General features: G+C 36.5%; 1 protein-coding gene and 1 pseudogene across 1 annotated transcript in view; both read right to left on the reverse strand.

The window, feature by feature from the left end:
* GPC6 (glypican 6) overlaps nucleotides 1–21,437 on the reverse strand; it is a 1,073,132-nt gene that overhangs the window by 881,316 nt on the left and 170,379 nt on the right. The window lies entirely within an intron of this gene.
* Nucleotides 10,134–11,030, reverse strand: LOC138382613 (homeobox protein NANOG-like; annotated as a pseudogene).

A 21,437-nucleotide genomic window follows, 5' to 3' on the forward strand; every position in this document is an offset into this window, starting at 1 on the left:
ACTCAAGTGATAGATAAAATAAATAATGGACACTGGAGAACTGTGACCAAGAGTGGAACGTGATTAAGTAGACAAAGCTCAGCAATACAGGGAAAAGCAGGGACGTTCTTTTTAGTCAGTGGAAAGTTTGATCTACTGCGTGTGATCTTCCTACTTAATTGTCCCTTCTAATTTAAAAGGGGTGTCCATTTGCATCCATAAAGCACAGGAGAAAGAATTTATGCTTTTGAGACTCACCTAGTCAACAACCATCCAGGTAAATGTATAAAATTAAACTTGATCTCTGACCACCAGGACCTCTAGGACATCATGCCCACCTGCCTTTCACACCTTAATTCCAGACAGTTTCTGTTTCATACTGGATGTCCCTGCAACCCTACACTGCTATAATTCCCTGTCCCTTAATGAACTGTGGCTGCCTCCCTCTTTTTCCTCCTCTTTCCTTTGACTTCATCTGGGGCCCTTCCATGTGGATTAGGGAACCTGTCTCACCTGTGCTTTCATCACAGCCTGCTCGGGCATCCTTATCAGTGTACTTTGCTCTCTCATTTCACAAATACTTATTAAGTGCCTATTCTGTGTCAATCCCAGTTCTAGGTGATGGGTACTCCTCATAAGAATTCAATGTCTTGTGGCTCTACAGAATGTTATGTCTTTAGCTACTTGAAGGTAAGAACCTTGAATTTATGTGTCTTTGTACTTTTCTATAGGTAGTAGGTACTCCATAAAAGTTCACTGAATGAAGAAGCAAGAATGAAGCGATATTCATAGAAGTTTACTTAGATATTTTTGTTGTTGTCATTTTAAGTACCGGGGAGTCTAAAAGTAGGAATATCTCCTGGAGCTTGAGAAAGGAGGATCCCTCCTTGAATCTCATAGAAATTTATTAATGGATAGAACAGAAGAATTATGTTAAAAAAAAAAAAAAAAAAAACATTGTTCCACATCTATAAAACATTTCCATTTAGATATCGAAGACAGAATAACATCAAGCCTCAATGTAAGTATAGAGATTATGCTGTAGTACTCAGGCTTGCCTGACTGACTATTTAGAGAGGCAAGTCTCCTATTTAGATTCTTCCTTAATATCTAAAAACGGTCCTTTCTGAGCTTTTGATCATGGTGATTTTCATACGGGAAAATACGATACCCTCCATGAAAGTACTTTAACTTATACTATGCCTTTCTAAGAAGCTCAAAATCTGTAAACAGTCATGCATTGCTTAATGACAGAGACACATTCTGAGAAATGAGTGGTTAGGAGATTTCGTAGTTATCCAAACATCACACAGTATACTTACACAAACCACACATAAGCTATATGGCCTATTGCTGTTAGGTTACAAACCTACATAACATGTTATTTTGCTGAATAGTGTAAAGCAAATAATGACACAATGATAAGTACTTGTGCAATAGAAATTTTTCAGCTCCATTATAATCTTATGGGCCCACCATCGTATATGTACTTCCTTATTGACTGAAACATCCTTATGAGGCATGTGACCATTAATCATCAAGTTATTGTCAATTAAGTCCACTCTAAGGAAATTAATGATAACTAAACACCATCATACAGATGGTTAAGACAGACACAAAAAAAGTATGAGATATATGCATTGCTGCCTCAGCTCCTTTTACAGAATCACGTATAACATTAAAGACAAAATCTCCATATCCATTTTCACTTGGTAATGAATAGATACTCTTTATGAACAGAAGCATGCACATGCCTGATTAGATCTATTTTGGGATTAGTTCATTAATACTGGGGCTAATAAACTGAACTCTGTTCTGAAAACACCTACTTTGATACTGAAGAGAGGTTCGTAGAAACAATGAAAAACTACAGATAGGAATTGGATTCTTCTAAGGCATCCTGATGAAAATTGTATAGTGAAATGTACAACCAAGATCCAGATTATCAAGACCTAAACTCATCTGAAAATTGAGAGAAGAGATAGTTCAAAGTTTATATAATACTTCACATGCATTTCTCAAACTAAAGATTTTGTGTTTTATACCATAATTTTAAATTTTAGTTTTGACTACTTAAATTTGAGTTTCGAGTTCATTTGGGGAACAGGCCACTCATAGTGCCTTGGTCAAAAGTAATGTGCTCATCCTTATCTAGAAAAGGGATTGATTTCTTCACTATGCAACTTTGGAGATATAGGGCAGAATTGATAGAGTAGATCAGCCTATGGTCTGATCTGCAAACCAACTTTCGGAGGAAAGTATTTTACTCTAAGAGAATTCTGTGCGCATGCTCATGATGGGGGAAATCAGAAATAAAGTTATTGAACATCTAAATATGTAATGAGAACCCTTCCATGTTTTTGCTGTATTTGGTTTTGAATCTGAGTATCTAAAGTATAAATGCTGCAGCTGAAAAAAAAAAGTGAACGACCATAAAGAAGCTATGAATTCTCTATGGTATGCTATAATTGTTTTGCCACTAACAAAAATTTGAAACAGTCATAGATCAGTTAATGGCAGCTAGAGTCAAGTTTCAGTGGCTCCTCAAACAGCAAAGCATTCTTCAGCCATTAAGCTTTTTGCCACAATGAGTGGATTCTAGATTTAGGCTCCCACGTAATTCTTGCTAATTCTGTGATGTAAGGCAAGCTACTTAGTCTCCAACACTCTTGTTTCCTTCTTAGTAAAATGGTAATAACATGTCATATTGAGTTTTTTGTGAAAATTAAGTGAGATAATATATGCAAAGTTCTCATGAGAGAACCCAATACATAGCAAGCATCCCCCAAATATTAGTAAAATGTCCATATTTCTGTTAATGGCACTGATTTTATTTAAAAAATCCTTTCTCCACTTTAATAAGTCAGAAACTTAACAAAAAAAAATGAAAATGTAATGACAGTTACAAATGTTAAATTTCAACAGGTTAAGAAATGAAGCTATGGCAGGACCTTGTTAACATTATTCCTGGTTGAGTCCAGATTTTTAAAAGAAAGATAGATAAACAGTGAATCTAATGGTAAGGCATAGTTTCTATGTATCCTTCAATCACATTTTTACCTCAATCGAAATATTCATACTAAACAGTCTTTGAGAGATCCATTTCTGGCCTCACAGACAAAATATTAGCAACTAAGGAGAATCAGGAAAACTGGGCTGTAGAGCTCATGCCATGAATAATTATTGCTGTAGACAGGCCACTTCTGCTGCTTCTTCATGTGTACAAAGGGTGGTTTGTAATGGATCGTAAAAATCCAACTTGGCTATAAAAACCTATTCAAGCTTAATTGATGATTCCAGCAGCTACTAATACCTTCCTACCCAGAGTCACTGCAAAATAATTTGTGATTGCAGTATCTCTGAACGAGCACTCAAATGGTCTAACGAAGATGATCTCAGAGGTGCAGCAAGCCAAGCGGTATGTTGAATTTTCAGGCCAATGACCCAGACAAAGGAGGTCTGGGCTAGGATGCTCAAAGTGGGGATTCTAATCATACCTCTGAGCACTTTTGAGTGAAAAGAGCTGGAAGAAACTAGGAAGGATGCATTCCAAACTAGCTACAACATCCAGATAGCTTAGTCTTAACCTTCGATGGGTGGTGTTTAACTGTTAACCTTAGGAAGTACTAATATAACTTACATGACTGAATCCTAGGAAAAAAAAAAAATAATAAAACAAGCATGTACCTGATTTAGTCCCAAAGCCAAGAAAATTCCTTTAGATTCCTTCTATTATTTTCTATTATTTTATCATGATTCCTCAAACCACTATCTGTCCTTATTGTTAGACAACCTTTTCATCCTTTTCTTTCCCTGTCTCTCTCTGCCATCTTTGCCTGTGAAGGCACATTTCCTCTGGCTCTGTTCCCAGTGGAAATCAAGAAAAACATAGCTTTCCTGAAGAGTTTCTTGTATGACCACTAACATTTGTTTTAAATTAAAGTGTGGTAAATAAAATTGCCTGACATTCATATATTTTATTCTTTCCACCATTCATTCATTCATTCATTCAGCATTTATTGAAAGTCTACTGTGTCCTTGACAATATGCTAGGTGCTGGGAAAGATGAATAAGAACTTCCTATCAAGAAATTCACAATCCAGAATGGAAAACATAAAAGTACAGAATTAAACTCAAGGTAGTGCAATTAGCACTACAATAGACAAACATAGTACAGACAGTAGGAACATGAAGGAGGCAACAATTGGCTTTGCAGAGGGGTAAAGAAGACAGTGAAGAGTTGACCGAGTCTAATTCTCTTGAAACAGAAAAGTTGGAGCATCCTGAATATTGATTTGAATTATTTTTATCTTTAAAAACATCAGGACTGACAGATGTGTCCAGTGTTACATTTTGCCTAGAATTGCAGTTTATGTTTAATATTCACATCACATACAAAAATGATACTTAAGAGCCCCGACTATGACAGCACTGGGAACAAGGAGATGCTCTTCATCCATAACCTCCCATTACAGAAAATGAGGTTACATGCACTGGGGTAACTACTCCGTAAAAATAATGGTATCACATTCACCATTACCTAAATATAGTCTGGGTACAAAAGGAAAAAAGAAAAAGAAAACATAAAAATCCCTTACTATCCCAGACACCTGTATAGCATATTTTTTCCCATTTCCCTAATACCTCCTACCCTCTAAATCCACAAGAAAATATAAACTGAAGTAACAAGCAGCTGATTATAGCAGAAATATTTGCTTCCAACTTACCATAAGCAAAACCCAAATGATAGTCATATTGAAGAGTTGTTGTAGTTTATAAACACAAGTTTCACTTTTTGAGGATAAAAGACTAAACATACTATTGTCTCCCATTTTAAAAGAAAATGCTAATTTCTATACTTAGTGAAATAAACACATCAAATTTTCTACTTGTACAAATTTCCTGAAAACTCTTAGACTACCAAAATATTGGACTTATTCGGAAATAATAAAATATATGTGAAATGGACTGCATATTATATGTACAAACTAGGAAAAGTATTAAAAGGAAATAATTTCCTTGGCTGCCAGAGCAAAAAAATATGTTATTCAAATCTTTAAATTAAACTTTTATGAGCCATTCTATCCTAAAGAAGAGACATTTTAAAAGAATGAAATATATTGCTTTGGTTGTAGTATAGGCATGGCATCCCCATGTTTGTGATGTTGGGTTAATTCTTCAATTTCTATTCTCTTAATAGTATCAACCTTGGAAATCTGATATAAGAACAGTTCTTTTTTCCTCACCCCTACTGAACACCAATTCACAACAACAATGACAAAGAGGAATTGCATTTTAACATTTTGTTGGAAATGTTTGCTGTGGCTCTTTTTAACAGTATATTTTGATAACATTTTAAACAACAATTGAACATAATCAATAAATGGATTCACCAATAAATGTTTATAATTATCTGAAAGAAATTTGAAAACCTAAAATGTAACACATTGAATTAATGAATTGCTTATATATGGTCACTGAATGAAAATGAAATCCTGTATCTTCTAAGCATATATAATGGTTATTGCTATTCTAAATAACTTCTATTTTTACACTGGTCAAAGCACTGCTTTACAAAGCAGTTCTTTACAACGGTGATGTACTTCCCTAATGTCTTCGGAATCAAGTTCAAATTCCTTAGATCATTATTAAGACCATTCACTTTCTAGGTCCAATTTACAGTTTTATATTTCCAATTGTCATCTCTTTCTTGAACACCTTACATAACAGTCCCAAGAAAATTATATATTTGTGAAAGCAGTAATGTCAGCCTGGTATATCCTTGATCTTTTTCAATCCTACCACTGAAATCTTTCATTCTTGTTTTAAAAGTATGTGTTATTGTATCCCTAAGTCTGATTTCCACAAAGTAAGCTGTGAATATGCCTGGGTCTCCCCAGATGCTATGTATTCCCTAAAGATCAAATTATTCACCCCTTGCCACCCAATTACAAGCACTGTGTTTTGCAACTAGTAGGTGCTTAACAAAATGTGCTTAAATGAATCCAGTGAGAATTCATTATCTAATTAATCCTGTTAACCTACCTAGACTCCTTGTTCAGCTACTTATTTTGCTCTCATTTGGCAAATTAGCCTCTCAAAATATTTTGTCTAGCAAAGGCCAAAAACACTATATTCATAAGAATTTATTCCTAGAGGTGATTCTTCAATCAAACATGATTCATATCATTAAAGTTTTTGAACATCTGATAACACCCTGAAATAGTTCTATGATATTAAAAAGTTTTTTTACCAGTGTTTGCATTTTTATATAATACAGGCAAAGAAGAAAAAAGGCAAATAATCTAATGAAAAAGAGTTGAACTGTAAGAAGATTGCAGAAAGGTATTACGTTCTCTAAGGAGCAAGCCCTGTTCAAATATTGCTCATCCACCTATGCATATATAGATATTAATATAAAGCCTTCCACTTGTTTTTTTTTTAGGAAGATCTAGAAAATTCTTAAAGTAATCTTCAGAAAGCAAGCATGCAAATGATATGAGATAACCAGTAGCTAAAACTGAAATGCTAACATAATATTACCATTCAGTATGTAATTTCTACATAGTATTTAGAGGACAAAGAATGGGAAGGTTTTATTGAATGTTTTCAATAATAAAAATATATATACTTGGTAGGCAAATTAATGTTCAGAAAAGGAAGGTTAGACTTCAGTAAAGCAAAGATTATCTTGACGTGTCATACTTTCACAGAAAAAAAGCATATAGCCAGTGTGTCTATAATATGTTTGAGGATAGGAAATGAAAGACATGCATAGCAATCACTGAGCATATGCAACTTTTAAGATATTAAAACACATTGATTTGAGCTTTTAGCCCATGAATTCTTGAAAAACTCATGCTTCTTTAGAATTTATTTGTGTAACTTGTGAGGGGTGGGAGGTGGTGGAGGGAGAAGGGTGATATAAAACTTTATATAGTAAAGAAATTGTTATCCTAAGGAATAGTCATTTAACTCAGTATTTTTTTTTTTTTTTAAGGCTAGTCTAGCGAAGCAGTGGGAGTGGAGAAGGAACAAAGGAATCTGTAACTGGTTGTGATCATTGGTTGTTAACACCACTGCACTTGGACCAGACACGTGTAATTTTTAAGACACACAAAATCTTATAAACCAAGTCTCTTCCATTTCTACTGGCATCACCTTAGCTTGGGACCTCTTCACTTTAACCTAAGATTGCTGCAAGAGCAATTTAACTGGTTTCCTTTCTTAGAGTCTTTTTTGGCTCCAATTCCACCTGCACAATGCCGCTAGAATAATCTTTCTAAACTCCTTTTCATTTATGTCTTTCCTCTGCTTAGGAGCCTCTGATAGATCATTTTCACTGATCAGATTAAATGTACACTTCTCAGGCCAGATATTGGGGCCCTCTAGTAATCTTTCCCTTTTCTACAACAAGGCCCTTTACTTCCTCTCTCTAAAGTCAAAGTGAATTCCTGTCTTTACTTACTATGTTCTTCCTTCTCAAATGCCCACCCTTCTCTAAAATCCAGATCATCCTGTCCAGCAGAAAACCACAATGTCCCCAGTTAGCTGCCCTACACTTATTTCATCCTCCCACCCCAACTCCTTCTTCCCAGAGGAAAGGTTTATTTCCAATGCCTGTAACTTATGTATTGGTTTTCTAAAATTGCCTCCCTATTCTGCTCTAGTCCTTCAGCCAAACTGGAAGATCCCCAAACCAGGTGGGTGATCTTTTTTGACACCCATCCTAATACACAGAAAATGTCAGGATGCTTGGCAAGAAATACTGAGGAATAAATAGTTTCTACTTTGCAATTTGTATCCCATTTGGTTCAGGTTCTCTTGCAAGAAAAATGTGAAATTTGATTAGACAGAATAAAGAAAAATTTTAAAAACCAATAAAACCCATAGATGCAAAGCATCATTGCCATGTACTTCTCCACTAAGGCCTGTCTACACAAATGACCAAGCAGCAGAAACACAGAAGGTAACAAAACTCTCACCTATAATTGCCCAGCTTGTGACAGAAGATTCTAGGAATCGTGGACATAGTCAAGTGGTTTGAAGAAATAACATCTGTGAAGATTCTGGTAATTAGAAACTGATGATGAGAAAGCTTTTTATATGATACTCTTTGGATTTCATTATCAGATTCTAAGGGATTATATGGTCATAAAATCAGTGCATGGATTATTTATTAACTCACTCATTGACTCAGCCAACACTTGTTATCCTACACTCTAATAATCACAAAGTAAGATGAGGCTGCTGTTGATTGTGCCACACAAAATACTAAATACATCTGGAGATTTTAGTCATGAAACTTTTGCAATAAACCTTTTAATTATATTGCATCATCATGATATTACAGATGATGAAACTGAGACTTAGAGAGATTAAATAACCCCTCAAGGACACATTCCTAAGAAAAAGTGGCAAGAAAGTGCAGAAAAAAGGTGCATACTAGACGAAAATATCTGAATTCTATAGAAAAGTCTTGTACAGGCACACTTAGGAGATATCACGGGTTCGGTTCCAGACCACAGCAATAACATGAATATCACAATAAAGAGAGTCACATAAATATTTTGGTTTCCCAACACATATAAATTATGGTTATACCATACTGTAGTCTATTACGTGTGCAATAGTATTATGTGTTAAAAAAAATCACCAATGTACTTACCTTAATTTAAAATACTTTATTGCCAAAAAATGAAAATGAACATCTGAACCTTCAGTGAGTTGTAATCTTTTTGCTAGTGGAAGGCCTTGCCTAATTGTTGATGGCTGACTCACAATCAGGGTGGTGGTGGCTAAAGAGTGGGCTGTGGGAATTTTTTAAAATAAGACAACAATGAAGCTTGCTACAACCATTGACTTCCATGAATCTTTCACAAAAGATTTCTCTGTAGCATGTGATGCTGTTTCTTAGCATTTTACCCACAGTAGAATTTCTTTCAAAATTGGAGTCAATTCTCTCAGACTCTGTTGCTGCTTTATCATCTAAGTTTATGGAATATCGTAAGTCCATTGTTGCCATTTCAACAATGCCCACAGCATCGTCACCAGGACTAGATTCCATCTCAAGGAACCACTCTCTTTGCTCATCGGTAAGAAGCAACTCTTCATACACTCAAGTTTTATCATGAAATTATAGCAATTCAGTCACATCTTCAGGCTCCACTTCTAATTCTAGTTCTGCTATTTCCACCACATCTGCAGTAACTTCCTCCATTGAAGTCTTGAAAGCCTCAAAGTCATGCACGCGGGTTGGAATCCACTTTTTCCAAATGCCTGTTAATGTTGATATTTTGACCTCCTCCTATGAATAACAAATGTTCTTAATGGTATCTAGAATGGTGAATTCTTTCCAGAAGGTTTTCAGTTTACTCTGCCCAGATCCATCAGAGGAATCATTATCTATGCCAGCTAGAGCCTCACAAAATGTATTTCTTATATAATAAAACTTGAAAGTTGAATGATTCCTTGATTCATGGGCTACAGAATAGATACTGTGTTAGCAGGTGTGGAAATAACATTCATCTCCTTGTATTTCTCATCAGGGCTCTTGGGTGACCAGGTACATTGTCACTGATAATAATATATTTTTTAAAGTCAAAATGGATTTTATGTATTTGTACTTAAATCAGGCAAACTGGTACTGATATCATCATGACGCAGTCAAATACAACCCATCTTTCTGCAAATATTAATGAACAAATTAGGGGTTGTAGTAAAACACAGAGCCAAAGGAAGCAGAGGAAATCAATGAAGTGCACTCTAGCTCAACACTTCACCTGAACAATTGAGGTTTTTAATAAGTAAAGCCTTCCAGCCCCAGAAAGTGGGAATAATCCTTCACACATCTTTGTACTTTTTTACTTTCTCTTCTTACAGTTAGATTCTAAATCCTCAAACTATCCAAACCAGTGTTATATCAACTCATCTACAGCCAGAGACATCTATCATGTTGTCCTTAGCAGCCAAGGTTATTGGAACCTCTTTGATTAGACTCTAATCATACCCTACCCGCTCCCAATTCAATGCACTATGCAGGCTGAGAACCAGAACATAGAGGCAGAATACTTAGCTCTAAAACAAGAAAAATCCTATGAGGGAGGAAAGGATCCAGCCACTGCCCAGACTGAAATTAAGTAATATATCCATCTTCACACATCTTCAGGCTGCATGCTCACTGAGTAATTTAAGAAAGAATCCATAGTTTGTGTGGAACTAAAATAGTTACTGGTTTGTTGTATTACATTATGGCTTTCTCTAGCAGTTTCCAAAGTAACTTCCAAATCACTGGCGAGAAAATTTTGCTGGAACTGCAGGCAGGATTGTAGAGGTTCCTCCCCACAGTTATGAAAGGGGTTGTTCCAGGCCTGATTGTTCCAGGCTTGGGTGCACCGGGTCTGACTGTTCCAGGAATCCAAGACTGGCTGTTCCAGGTTTGGTTGTTCCAGGTCGGGTTGCTTCAAGGTCTGGTTGCCCCACATTGGAAGGTTTCCAGATGTGTTCATCAAGCACACCTGGTGACAGGAAGAATAGAGGGCTGGGTATTCTGTAGGTGTTGCAGCCTGAACCTGAGTCACACTGTTGCTATTCTTTGACCAGTTGTTTTTCTGCTACCTGTTGGACTTCATTCTCTGGTTCTGGAAGCAGGTCTTAACCTGTTTGTAGCTGAGGTTCAGGATGTTGGAAAGTTCTTACATCTGGTGGATACAGGGGTGTTTCCGTCTCTCAAATCTATCACTGAGTATACTTAGCTGGGCTGTACAGAACATGGTTCTGATCTTCCGTTTCTTGATCTGGACCTTACCTTCTTGTTTCACTGCACTCTTCTCTACAGAAGTGGGTAGTTTTACTTTAGGAGTGGTCGAAGAATTGGGGCTGCCCTGAATCAGATCTATGGAGGAAGGAAGAGGAGAGGCAGTGTCTGTGTGGGGCATCTCAGGAGAAGGCATTCGCAAGGATGGATAATTTTCTTCAGGCCTATAAATCATAGGCATTGGTGAAGAGCCCCTAGAATCAGATGCTTCAGAGCAGGGCAGGCTTTGGCGACATGATGGGGAAAAAAATTAAAGAGCTGGACTGAAAAAAAAAAAAAAAGCTAAGATTTAAGTATCTAAGTACAATCTTCAGCTGTAAAAAGATCCAAAACCTGGGGTGAACAGAGTCCTCTCCACAACAGCAGGAGGCAACCAGCTCAATCCAGCAGATAGTAATATTTTGAAAGGAGTCTTTTATTCTGAGCAGCAGGTCTCAATAGCGGGCTTAAAATATTCAGTAAGCCATGCTCTAAACAAATGTGCTGTCATCCAGGTTTTCTTATTACTTTTATAGACCACAGAAGAGTAGATTTAGTATAATTCTTAGGGGCCCAAGGATTTTTGGAATCGTCAATGAGCATTAACTTCAACTTCAAGTCACCAGCTGCATTAGCCTCTAAAAAGAGAGTAAGCCTATCTTTTGAAGGTTTCAAGTCAGGCAATGACTTTTCTCTAGCTATGAAAGTCCTAGAGGGCATGTTCTTCCAATAGAAGGCTGTTTCATCTACATTGAAAACCTATTATTTAATGTAGCCCCCTTCATCAATTTTCTTAGCTAGCTCTTCTGGATAAGCTGCTGCTTCACTTGGTGCTTCACTTTGCACTTTTATGTTATGGAAATGGCTTTTTCCTTCACCCTTGTGAACCAACCTCCGCTACCTTTAAACTTTTCTTCTGCAGCTTCCTCACTTCTCTCAACCTTCACAGAATTGAAAAGAGTTAAGACCTTGATCTGAATTAGACTTTGGTTTAAGGCAGTGTTGTGGCTGGTCTAATCTTCTATCCAGACCACTCAAACTTTCTCCACATCAGCAATAAGACTGTTTCACTTTCTTATCATTCGTGTGTTCACTACAGTAGCACTTTTAATTTCCTTCAAGAACTTTTCCTTTGCAATCACAATTTGGCTAACTGTTTAGTGCAAGAAGCTTTCAGTCTGTCTTAGCTTTTGGAATGCCTTCCTCACTAAGCTTAATCATTTCCAGCTTTTGATTTAAAGTGAGAGATGTGTGATTCCTTCTTTCACTTGAAGACTTAGAGGCCATTGCCGGGTTATTAATTGGCCTAATTTTAATACTGTTGTGTCTCAGGGAACAGGGAGGCCCAAGGAGAGGGAGAGAGAGGAATAGCCAGTTGGTGAAGCAGTCAGAACACAGACACATTTATTGATTAAGTTCACTGTCTTAGATGGACGTATTTCATGGAGCCCCAGAACAATTACAGCAGTAATATCAAAGATCACTAATTACAGATCACCATAACAGATATAATAACAATGAAAAAATTTAAAATATTAAGAGAATTACCAAAATGTGACACAGAGACACAAAGTGAGCCCACACTATTGAAAAACAGATTTGCTCCACACAGGGTGGTAACAAACCTTTGGTTTGTAAAAAATCCAGTATCTGTAAAGCACAATAAATAGAAGTACAATAAAATAAGATATGCTTGTACTTAAATATATTTTAAATGTGAATTCTGAACTGTTAAGTCTCCCTACTCTGAATTTCTTTAACATATTTTGTGTAGTTCTATTCTGGAACATAACCTTTGCAATGAGTGTTATACTAATCTGTAAATGTGTCCATCACCCCTAATAGTTAGGCAGCAAGCTTTTAGAAGACAGAAGACTTTTTCATAGGTGTAAACTGCCAAGGATACAAATCTCAAATAAAGGACTCCCTAGGTATATATGGAATGAAAAACTGCATTTTTGTGTTTAAACAAGCATGCAGAAGTATGATCTTGATTTTTTTCAACCTATGTTTATAACTTGGAGCTTCAGAAACTACCCTTTGCATTAAAATTCCTCTCCCATTACCACCAGCATTCTAAGACCAGATATTGCCTTCAGATAGAAAACTTAACCATCCTTAGAAAAAGTTAAATACATAACAGTTTGGGTTTCAATCACGCTATCATCTGGTACTGGGATGGTACACAATCTATTTAATGTGGTCTGGGAAGAACATTACATAGCACAAGAAAATCTCTGATTTATTGGCCAGCTATAAATACATTCCAAAATCTTGTTTGTAACTTTTTATCACTGACAATTGATGTGCAGATGATTTCAATATCTTATTTACAATGACATTTTTTCTACCATATGTATTCCAGAGGGTACTGTCTTTCAAGTTACTTTCCATGATTGTTGGGGTTTAGGGCCTCCATTCTATTTTTGATATGGAATTGCAATAGTCATGCAAATATCTTCAACTGGTCTTGATTATGGGGATTTACTCAAGCAACACAATGCACATCTTGGCAGAATGTATGGAATGTATGGTGTCGGATCTGCTGGGAGTGTGATCAACCTAGGAGGCGAATTTCTTTCCATGGGGCAGCTGCAAACACCTTGGGAACACTAAGAACAGGTGTTATTAGTGAGCCAGCAAAATTAGATTCTGGAGACATCATCTATCTCATTCTGTGTCTATCTTTCTACACACAAAGCCCATTGGTATCTGTAACCCAAAAAGGAAATCTGTTCATCCAGAAACATGTTAGCTGAAAACTGCCCCATTTGGTCCTTGCCTCTACAGTCTTTCGTCTTTATAATCGTCCCAAATCCCACCTTCACTCACAACTGGGCTTGCAAGTTTAAGGAACTGAGAAGAATACCATGGACTGAGAGGCATTCTGGTTCTACTGGTGACTTTATGTCATCCAGGGTCTCTTAAAGCTTTGCTTCAGATGCCTCAAGGGAGAAGTTTCTTTTCTTTTACTGATGGGTTTCTGGTATACTAAAATGAAATTTCTACACTATTTGGCACAACAGTAAGAATTACCCTTCTAGTATCTGATTTAACCAAGGCTGTTAGAAGTATAAAACAAAGCAAAATAAATAAATAAACAACAAACTAAATAAAGCAAACAAACTAACAAAACTGCTGAAAATTACTGAAGTGACATAAGAAGCAAATTTTTAAGAAAACAGAACTACCACATGATCCAGCAATCCCACTATTGGGTATATGTCCAAAGGAAATGAAATCAGTATGTCAAAGAGATATCTTTACTCCCATATTTAATTAATTAATTAATTAATTAATACAGAAACACTTCCTATGGCTCTTGGTATAGTGGTTTTTATTAGAGCAGGCAAACATAGTTATATTTTAATTGAAAAAAAGAACAATTTCCAAATATAAGCTCTGAGATGTTTTTCTTTTTCTTATCAAAATCTCTACCAAACCTCTCTCTCTTTGCTGTCCTTACCTTCAGAATTTTGGCAATTATTTCACTCTTTAGGCTGCAGATTACTTAAGAAGAAATTTACAAGGAGAATAATGGAGATAAATATCTTTAATTTTCTACCACATTTTGTCTTCAGAAAATATAGGCAAGCTGTGCTCTGCTTTTATTTACTGTTTGTTTCTGCTAGGTAGTAAATTAATACATCTCTTAGCAAGGGAGCTATGTGGGGCATCAGTACTGCCATCACACTTTAAACTACATGTTCTTAGAACCTCACTCCCTAGAAGCACATATTCAAATGCTTCAGAAAGACTGCAACTTTGAAGATATTTTGTTTTTATACAACATTACACAAAACCACCAAACTCTACTTCATTTATTTGCGTCACCATGGTTCTTGCAATTTCTTTGTGCACTGTCTGTACTCCTTCAAGGGACAGCTCAAATATCACCTCCCCTTAACAGCTGGCGAAGATGCTGATGCTCTATTTGCTGTGCTGCCAATACATTTCACTTACACCTTGATTATGGCTCTCACCGATGGCTTGGCTGGAGATATGGGCATGCATGGATCTGTCAATCATTCTCACCCACCACCTTCCCCTCAAGGTTCACAGGGTAAAATCTGAACTTTGTAAAAGCAGTGCTTCTTCTATAACTCATTATATGTAATTTCTCTTTACTAAAGCTTGGCAGGATGTGCTCAATAGTTACTAGTTGAATTAAATTTGGAAAAACATCTTGTGTCCCATTCTGAGTCAGTCAGATTTTGTATCCCACTCAAAGGATTCTGTAGTTAATAATGGTATCAGGTGACATATATAAGATTAAGGCTTTTTAGTAAACTTCTAAGGACACATTTCAGTTGAAAGAACTTTGAATTTCATTGGACTTCCACAGTCCATTAAACAGACTTTAGAACAAAATCAGACTTCTCCAGACATTTATCATTGCAATACCTCTAGCATCATTCATTCAAGAAACAAGTTTAATATGTCTTATCTACAGGAAGAAAAGCAAGTCAAAATGTTTTGATCACCTACAATTTGCTAGGCACTTGGATAAATAGTTTAATAAACTTGATCAGAATTATTTCCAAAGCCATCATTGCCCATCTTTTTTCTCATGCCAAACTTGTCTCATCCTTCATTCAAAATCCTTAATATCCAGATTCATAGCATATACATATTTTTCTAAGATAATTTCATAGAGATGGCTGTCATAAAACCTATGTAAGATATTAAGACTGTAAGAATGCGTGTTTTGCATGTAGCAAAAACAAATTACAAGTGGCTTTTGAATTAAGTTGGATTTTCTTCTGGCTGATAGGACTTTAGTTAATTTTCACTTATTTTTCACTTATCACTGTCTGAAATACTGCATAAAGTTGTGTGCAATAATTCAATATTGAAGAATTATCTGTTATGTGTAGATAAAAATTTTTGATATTTATCACCTTAATTATTTAAGTTTTAAAGTGCTGTATGTGGACTTTATATGGCCAGAAGTCATATTTTCCCTACATTTTATGGGTAAATATATCCTTTTTCATATAAATGTCTCCTCTCAACCCAGCTTAAAATAAATATTAATTTCTTAAATGTATAAACCATGAATTGCACAGAACTTGATCCCATTATCAACACAAATGTTTCATGAGAAATGTTAGGTTAGTGTAATAATTACAAAAGTATTTAGCATTAAAAAATATTAATTCCCAGAGATCATGATAGTCAAAATATTGCTTGCTTGGAAAAGTATCGACAGAGTTTCATGGATTCATTATGTTGCAAAGGTAAAGACCATTCTTTCTTGTTTAAAAGAAAAATAAAGAAATCATATCATTCCCAAAACACTTTATGGTAGAATTTTTGAACACAGGTCTAGTGGTACTTCTAGGCCCAATTTTCCCACTACTAGCTTTCTAATAGCTGCCTCCATTATAACCAGTCTGAGTGTTATTAGCTGAATTTTAAAAATGTGTTGAACTGTTTGAAATTGCTTCCTGTCAATACTGTTTTATAAAGGGATAAATTGTTTCCTCCTTAGTTTCAAATGCAGAATAGCTTGGTGATTATATAGCTCTTTCATATAAACACAAAATTGTCTAAGTATCTAAACTCTTTAGAAGCAGCACTCTGCAGGATTTTCTCAAGATGTAAAGAGCGAATGAGTGGGCATTCGAAGGCGCTGAAGTAATGTTTGCTGTTATTATCAGCACACTCTGCCAAGTAAATTCTGTGCTCAGTTTGGCTGCTAGAGCTTGTTCCTATTTACACCGGATCCTCAGACTCAGATCTGGTTGGTCTGTTCTACAAGTTGGTCAGTCAGCCTTATATTCCATTCATCTTGCCATCTCTTCCTGCCTACCACCTCCCACTAATGGAGCTTCCCTAGTCATTTCCTCTTCCCTTTCTTCTGGCATAGCTCACACAGTTAATTCTACAAACGTCAAAATGGTACCTCTATCCACTTAAGTAATTTTCTAAATTCTTTTCTTTCAATTTTTCACTTACAAAACTAATATTATGCTACTGCTATAAAGTATAATCATATTATAGGTAAAAATGAACTCTCTATTCCTAATTACACATTTCACATTCTGCCTCTTGCTTTGCATTAGGAAAAAACATTCTCAAAGAAGACTTTTTTAAAAATCTCATTTCATTTACATGATATGCGACTAAAAATTAATCACTATTTTATCAATCATCTGACTCTACCTTAATTTTTTTTTTTTTTGCTTTTATTTTTCTTCCACAAATGTTCTCCTTCCCAAAAAGAATTCTTTACTCTACAACTAAGTACTACAGTAAAATTGTCACAGCACTCCTGAATGCAGCCTTTGCCCAAGGCATACTGGAGTAAGGAATATTTATTAGCAAGCTAGCAATCCAGTATTGTTAGGAAGAAAAAGCAACCCTAGAGTTTCACATATTGATCAAATCCTAAGCCTGAGGATAGTGTGTACCGGCGATTGTTTCCACAGGTAACCTGAAATTCCCAAGGGCACACAATCCTGGCTCACAGATGCCCCTGTTCTGCCATTTCTTTCATGTGAGTCAGGGCACCTGTGCACAATGGACGGACTGGACTGTCCCTCAGTCCACGAGATACGCACCACCTTGCACACCATAAACTTAAAGTATAATGGTGATGGGAAGAAAAAAAACATATTGAGAATTCAACTACAAGGTCATTGTTTGCCCCTTTTCTTAACAGTTACCAATGCAGAGATGGAGACCCTCATTGCAGAATGCCTAGGGGCTGCTATCCTGACATTCTCCTGAATAGCAAGTGTTTTAATCAGCTGCCTAGTTAACCCACAGCTACCTGGATTGACAGTGTGTCTAGCAAGGGGAGGCAAATGGAGAGATGGAAGCAATTATCAGGAGTTAAGAAAAATAACCCAAAGCTGAAACGTCTGCCTCAGTTACCAACCTAAGTTAATAGGCCTCCGGTAGAGCACCTTTATTCCTCACCTGTGGTCCCCAGTACTAATACAGGTACTAATACCAAGTTTTCATTTTATTCTGAGTAGAAATACTCTTCATAGCCTGGAGTGGTGATGAAGTTGATGGAGTAGATAAATAAACACAAATCTCATTAAGGAGGGATTTTTTTCTTTTCTTTTGAGGAGGCTCTAAGAAACAGAAAGTTTAGAAAGTTCAGAGAAATATGCATGAGTACTGCAGCCTATCAAAGAAATTATAATTAGCTTTAGGAGAGTGTTCAGTTTGTTCAGTAGCAGAATAAAAAAATTTCACATCATTTTAGCAAAATTGCCGTTCCTCTCTTTTATCTGTGTGATGTCAATGGCTGAGATTCCAATCCATTCAGCACTGAATTCAGAGTAGAAACACTGTATAGAAGGTGCTTAGGCTTAGTGAAAACTCTGCGCTGCAGGCAGAAGACATGAAGTCCAGGGAGAAAACATGAACTCCAGGATCGAGGATCCTGAGAAACAATGTCTAGTTTTAGTGCCACCAGCAACCAACAGTGTGACTTCTTGAGCCTCAGGTTTCTTATCTGTAAAACGAGTTAGGGTTAGATCTGTGATATTCGAAATGGGTGGTTTTTTCTCTTTAGCATTTAAATTATTTATTCAAACCAATGTTACCCGGAAGCTTACGGTTTAAAACTGTATGGAGCGGGTTCATGCTAGAGAAACACCTGGTAACAGTCTCCTCCCCGTAAGATGCCTTGGGCATCTCAGAAGAACACTAGCAAATAAAACTGGGAAAAGATAATCTAATGATGATCTAATACCCCTAGGACTCTCAGAGGTACTAATGCAGAACATATTTAAGAATATAAGTAGTAGGTAAAGCACTCTGGGTAACAATCATTACACATTGATAGTTTTCCTCTATTTGTCTCCAAGGCCAGGAAATAAAAAATCTACCTCCAGAGTAGAGAAGATTTTAATCTTCAGACAATGAACATTTTCAACAGATGATATTATAATGGAGGAAATATAGATTTTCATCCCTGAGAAATGGAAAGAAAAGCTGATGTCTGAGCTCTTTGAATAAACTGTAACAGCAGGAGGTGGATTGCTGTTTGTCTGATGCTCCCGGGAAGGCAACATTCTCTCTTTAATACGTCCACACTTTGGTTCCTGCTTTCTAAGAAATAAGCAAGCCCATTTTCCCCCATAATACTACCGTACACTAGTTTGTAAAGTCTCACTGAATGGGTGAAATACCTTATTACATTACACATAAATCCTCAGCAGGATTGCACTCGATTTCATTGCTGACTACATTATTTTTCCTGATCAGAATAATGAAAATAAAATATTGACTTAAAACTATATTGGGGCTTCCTCAATTTAATAAAGTTGACAGAATTTCCAAAAACTGGGATAGTACGAAATTTAGACCTGCAGTATAGCTAATTTAGTTTTCTATACTTGAATTCATCAAATTCCACTAGAATACTGCTAAAGTTATCACAGGTGTGAATAATTATTTTGCAAAAGAAAATTCATTTCATCTGTCTAAAAGCTTTACTCTCAAGGAATACCGAGAGTATTGCATAAAACATTTTTAAAAGTAAAATAAGACCACAAGTGTGCATATGTATGTATCTCTGTATGTATATGTAGAAAACAAAAATGATCTGTATTTCTGCTTGTTCTGGCTGATCACAACCATCCGTCTTTGCATCCATTTTTCACTCCATGAACTGCTGTGCGTCCCTATGAAGCTATCGTTGTACTATGGGGTTGGTGGTATAAGGATGAACATAGTTTTATGCAAAGTTGAAGGCTTCCCAAGCTTTTATACAATCATAGATACAATGGAAATGATATGAAATATCATAGCATGAAATATAGTGTGATAGGAAATTTACTGATGTCAAATAAAACATCTCATCTCAGAAGCGCTTGTCACATTTCCTGGGCTATAGAGGCTAAGGAAATACTATATAAACAGTTTCTGTTATAATAATAATTTTCATCAGTACTAACAATGTTACTAAATAACAAATATACCAAATGAAAATCTATTAGGAGACATACATGTAAACATAAAATTATATGTCGATATCCCGGGCTCAAAACGAGAGAGAAACTTCTCCCTTTAGCCCCACCTGGAAGGAGTGGTAAAGGCTTCAAAGAGGAAGCGATATTCAATTAGATCACTTTTTTTTTTCAATTTCTTGGCTCAGTAGTAGTCATTCTCCAAGAGGAGAAATCAGAAAAGGACATAAGAGAAAGCAAGGGGCTGTAGGGCATATGCGCCTAAGGTAGGGGGTGGGGAGGGTGTTCTGGCTGCAGCTAGAGCCGTTTATTAAATTTGTGGTTTTTGGTAAAGTGTTTTGTAAAGGTGGGGTTCGGGGAGAGATGAGACACACTAAAGCCATATCGTGTGCAGGGCCTTGGATCCATATTGAGAAGTTTGGAATGTATTCCTAGAAAATGAAGATCGGTTTGCAGCTTTTAATTTAAGAATTGAAAAGAACAGTTACTAGAAAGGAGGCCAAGCAACACCAGTTTCACAACAAACTCTCTTCTGAGATTACTGGAGCATGGTGAGCCTTACACTATTTCTATTTGGCTTCGGCCCCAGGACTGACTCTCAGTTTTTAAACTCAGTGACTCTGGGATTTGACCACTGGCTGTGTCCCTGAATTGATTGTTTGGTGAAACTCATTTAATCCCCTGATCCTCTTGTTATTTCCATCTTCTCCAGCCCTGATGCCTCTCCTAGCTCCCAGAGGTCTGCATCAGGCTGTGACAGGTGTACACTGAACTGGTATCTTTAAATACATCCTTTTTTTACGTTTTCAGGATTGACAAAAAACATTTACATAGATTTCATTTGAGGCACTTCTGGAACTGTTCACTCAACCAGGTTTATGGAAGTGGGAATAGGTTTATCCGATTATTCCTATGTTGCTAAAGTGGCCAGTACCCAGCCAAGTCACAGTAAAAGCTGAAGCAAAGAGAAACTAAGAAATACTGATCTTATCCCTACTTGAAATTGTTATAACCTATCATGGATTTTTTTGTATTAATTGTAATTTTAAGCAATATTGCATTAAAATATATTAATTTGTTAAAATTCCTTTGGATTACTCCTTAAATTTTACACCCAAGGTGAGTGCCTCCTTTGTCCTACCCTCCTCCCACTCCTGAAAGTAGCATTTTTATCTCAAGCACTCACCACTGGGAGCAGATGGGCTGTGTGTCGGGAGGTAGGTGCACGACATCTAAAAAGCACTATGCCCCGTGACCAAACATCCATGGAGAAAGGAGAGTGTTTCCCCAGAGAAGGGCCTAATATTTCCAGTAACTTTAGAGTCTGCCCCATGTGGTCCTGTTTCCATATCATCGTCTTTGAAACATATGATATAGACATCAAGGCCTCTTAATTTTCAGTTTCAACAGTAAAGCTACACTGGAATAAAACTATTCAATGAAAACCACTTGACAAATAAGACCAAAACCCTCTTTCAGAGACATTTTTATTTTATCTGTAGATAAAAGAACAAATACAACCTCATTAACATGTATTTTTAAACTTCATAATAATGATGATGATAACGTGTCTACTCTTTTTGCTACTAACATCAGGGTTTTACAGGAGTTTTTGGAGTTAGGTGGGAATTTAAGGCTAAGTCGTTCAGGTCGCACCGTGCGGTAGGTCCCCCTTCATGATGGAAGAATGGATGGGAGCGGGTTTCCCAGCCGCCAGTAATGCCGGCTGC

Source organism: Eulemur rufifrons, chromosome 4 (assembly GCF_041146395.1).
Source record: "Eulemur rufifrons isolate Redbay chromosome 4, OSU_ERuf_1, whole genome shotgun sequence".
Classification (NCBI taxonomy): domain Eukaryota; kingdom Metazoa; phylum Chordata; class Mammalia; order Primates; family Lemuridae; genus Eulemur; species Eulemur rufifrons.